The 4,119-nt window shown below is 41.5% G+C and overlaps 1 long non-coding RNA gene across 1 annotated transcript in view; it reads right to left on the minus strand.

Annotated features, from left to right (window-relative positions):
• Window positions 1-2,049: 2,049 nt before the first annotated feature.
• Window positions 2,050-4,119, minus strand: part of LOC122561652 — an 8,846-nt gene continuing 6,776 nt past the window's right edge. Inside the window, exon 2 of the long non-coding RNA XR_006315075.1 lies at window positions 2,050-2,465. This is a non-coding gene — a long non-coding RNA (uncharacterized LOC122561652). The remainder of the gene's footprint in view (window positions 2,466-4,119) is intronic.

Below are 4,119 nucleotides of genomic sequence, written 5' to 3' on the forward strand. Positions count from 1 at the left end.
TGAGGAAGAGAGTGAGGATGAGCAAACCGATGGGAGCCAAAGGCCTGATGAGAAATTGTTTAAATATATTCAAGCATTGCCCAAATTTGATGAGAAAGATGTAGAAGCCTTTTTTAACAATCATTTGAGAAGGTGGCTAAACAAATGCAGTGGAAAAGTGTGGTGCTGGAAAGGCGCAACTGATCAGGCAGCATCTGAGGAGCAGGAGAGTTGATGTTTTGAGCATAAGCTCTTCATTAGGAATGGTGGGGAAGGGGGTGCGAGGGGGCTGAAAGATAAATGGGAGAGGGTGGAGCAGGGGGAAGGTAGCTGGGAATGCATTAGGTAGTTGAAGATAGGTTGGAGTGAAGCCTGGAGCAGATAGGTGGAAAGAAAGATGGTCAGGTAGGGCATTTTAAGGGGGTGGTGCCAAGTTGAGGGATTGGATTTGGGATAAGGTGGGGAGGGAGGGAAAATGAGGAAACTGGTGAAATTGACGTTGATGGCATGTGGTTAGAGGGTCCCAAGGCGGAAGATGTGACATTCTTTCTCCAGGCGTCGGGTGGCTGGAATTTGGCAGTGGAGGAGGCCCTGCACTTGCATGTCCTTGGTGGAGGGGGACAGTGAATTGAAGTGTTACACATCCATTTGCCATGATGAAAGCCTCTAAGCCCTCAGTTTCTTCCTCTCCCGCTGACTCAACCAGTATCCTTCCACTGACACACTCATTTGATTAGCTGAACTTGTCCTCACTCTCAACAATTTCCCCGTTGAATCCTCCCACTTCCTTCAGACCAAATGGGTAGCCATGGGCACCCGCTTTGGCCCCAGCTAGGCCTGCCCTTTCGTTGGGTACATGGAACAGTCTATTTTCTGCAGTACTACAATTCCTGTTATTGAATAGATTTTATTGACAATTCATGCCAAATGTAACAGTGGGGCTGTCCCACTCGCTGATTTGCTAAAGAAAGGCAAGAAGTTTCAGTGGACAGCGGACTGTCAGAAGGCATTTGACCACCTGAAAGCTGTGCTAACCACGGCCCTGATATTAGCTACACCTAATTATACAAAGCCATTCAAGGTGGCTATTGATGCAAGTGATGTGAGTACCAGTGTTGTTGTCTTATAGGAAGATGAAGAGAAGTCACAAAGACCTATTGGATATTTCTCCAGGAAATTGAACATACATCAGCAGAAATATTTGACAGTTGAGAAGGAGACTTTGAGCTTGGTGTTTGCATTAAAACATTTCAATATTTATGTTAACAGTAATATATTTGAGGACCCTATGTAAACATTCACTCGATGTAGTCCACTGTCTCCTTGCAATTATTCTCTGTCTCATTTTATCTGACTTTAATTTTGATTTGGAGATGTCGGTATTGGACTGGGGTGGGCAAAGTTAAAAATCACACAACATCAGGTCATAGTCCAACAGGTATATTTGGAAGCACTAGCGTTTGGAGCACTGCTCTTTCATCAGGTGGTTGTGGAGTATGCGGAGTATCTTACAATCTTTTAATCCACAACCACATGATGAAGGAGCAGCACTCCGAAAGCTAGTGCTTCCAAATAAACCTGCTGGACAATAACCTGGTGTTGTGTGATTTTTAACTGCATTTTATTTGTTGGTGAATTTAATATTGTAATATCACTTTCAGGTTAGACTTTGGAACATGGATGGGGTGGAAATGGCTTTACAAAAGACAGCAGGTAAAAATGGATCAACTGTTCACTGAACAACAAGTAGACTTTGAGGTGGAGTTGTGGGTGTTTTAAATCAGCAATGATCTTGATATCTTGCTTTGAGACAGGAAAGATTGATTTAATAGTTTCAGTTTTTTCAGCAGCTCTGATCTCTCACTATAAGGAATATTGATTTCATTGGGACACAGAGAGAAATCAATGGACAGTGTCTTGGAATCTAGAATAAATACATTAATTCCCCCACTGCTGGTGTGTTAACCAAAAGCAGAACAGGAATTTAAAGTGTAAACTCATTAAATATTTCTTGCATGTACATTTGCAGTTAAAGTAATGAGAGATTAATGCACACAATTGCAATATTCATTCATGCAGAAAATGTTTTATTGATTTAAATTTGCTGTCAAACAATAAAGTGAAAGGTTTCCAACATACAAAAGAATACAATTCCACATTTTAAAGGGAGCAATTGGGAGGAAATCAAATTCACAACATTATCTCATTACCAAGTAAAACCAAGCAAATAGAAATTATGAAGAATAATGTTTCAGATTTTAACATCTACGTTTGTTGCACAAATTATATCCAGTTGTAAGGCTTTGAGATCACAACGTTAAGCGTTTTCACCTTCACAGATTTTGCATTTGCATGATTTGGCAGAAATGTAGGTGTATGGTTGAGATCCTCCAAAGGAGCATTGCAGAGTTATTTGTTTTTCCTCAGTATTTTCCTCCTGGCAGCACTCACATGTTTGTTTCATGCCATTTGTTTTGTGATCATATCTGAAAAACAACCAGATCATGCAAGTCACAACTTATTATATTAGCCATTTTATTCACAAAGCTATGAAACCATGATGGTGTCAAAGTAGTTACCCTGTGAGAAACACAAGAAAAACAAAAGAAGATAATATAAATTGCAGTAAGGAGCACATTAAAATTTCTCAAAATAATAGAAATTCAAAGCGCTCAATTGAATAAACTGGGCTTATAACTACCTACCAAATTTGATGGCTAGCACTGTCATTGGATGATCATTACAAGGCTCACAAACACCATAAAACCATTAATAGACATCCTGCAATTCCCCTTACAAGTAGCACCCATCCATCCCACAGTTAAGTAATGCATTGGGTATAACAGGCATGAAGCATGGAGATTGTGGCTGTAAGAGATGCTCCTTTTTTGAGGTATTTTAGGTGTTGGCGGTGATTTCCTTGAATTCCAGGAACAGCAGTTACTGTTTTATATGAGGTTGCATGGTTTTCGAACTTTGGGGGAAGAAAAGATCAAAACAATGGCATTTTAAAAAGGAGGAAGACAGACAAAGGCGGTAACTACATGGTCAGAGAAAGAAACCTTCGTTGCTGTCTGACACAGCAGTGAATCTGCACAGTTACTGCCTTTACTGTTTGAATTCGGGCGTCTCTGGATATCGGAGTGCGTCGAGGAAAAATGAACAAACAGCGAAGTTCACAGCTGACCTTGGAGGAACCTGTGTGGCAGAGCTCACAGCACAGGAACAGATAGGTGTATGGTTTTTAAAATGGAAACTTATAAGTCTGCAGCAGTGAGTGAAGTGGGTTCTTTCTTGCTTATATATTTTATTGAAATCTGTCTCTTGATTAAATTTTAAAAATACAAACCGTAAGTATTAAGTTAGCCTGGAGCATTGCTTTTTAGAGCAAAAGACAATATACAATAGGTGCAGGAGTAGGCCATTCAGCCCTTCTAGCCTGCACCGCCATTCAATATGATCATGGCTGATCATTCCTAATCAGTATCATCTTCCTGCCTTATCTCCATAACCCTTGATTCCACTATCTTTGAGAGTTCTATCCAACTCTTTCTTAAATGAATCCAGAGACTGGGCCCCCACTGCCCTCTGGGGCAGAGCATTCCACACAGCCACCACTCTCTGGGTGAAGAAGCTTCTCCTCATCTCTGTCCTAAATGGCCTACCCCGTACTTTTAAGCTGTGTCCTCTGTTTCGGCACTCACCCCACAGCGGAAACATGTTGCCTGCCGCCAGAGTGTCCAATCCTTTAATAATCTTATATGTCTCAATCAGATCCCCTCTCAGTCTTCTAAACTCAAGGGTACACAAGCCCAGTCGCTCCAGTCTTTCAGTGTAAGGTAATCCCGCCATTCCAGGAATTGACCTCGTGAACCTACGCTGCATTCCCTCAATAGCCAGAATGTCTCTCCTCAAATTTGGAGACCAGAACTGCACACAGTACTCCAAATGTGGCCTAACCAAAGTCCTGTACAGTTGCAACATCACTTCACGACTCTTGAATTCAATCCCTCTGCTAATGAACGCTAATACACCATAGGCCGTCTTACAAGCTCTATCCACCTGAGTGACAACTTTCAAAGATCTATGAACATAAGACCCCAAGATCCCTCTGCTCCTCCAACTTACTAAGAACCCTAC

The sequence above is a fragment of the Chiloscyllium plagiosum genome, chromosome 23, assembly GCF_004010195.1.
Source record: "Chiloscyllium plagiosum isolate BGI_BamShark_2017 chromosome 23, ASM401019v2, whole genome shotgun sequence".
Classification (NCBI taxonomy): domain Eukaryota; kingdom Metazoa; phylum Chordata; class Chondrichthyes; order Orectolobiformes; family Hemiscylliidae; genus Chiloscyllium; species Chiloscyllium plagiosum.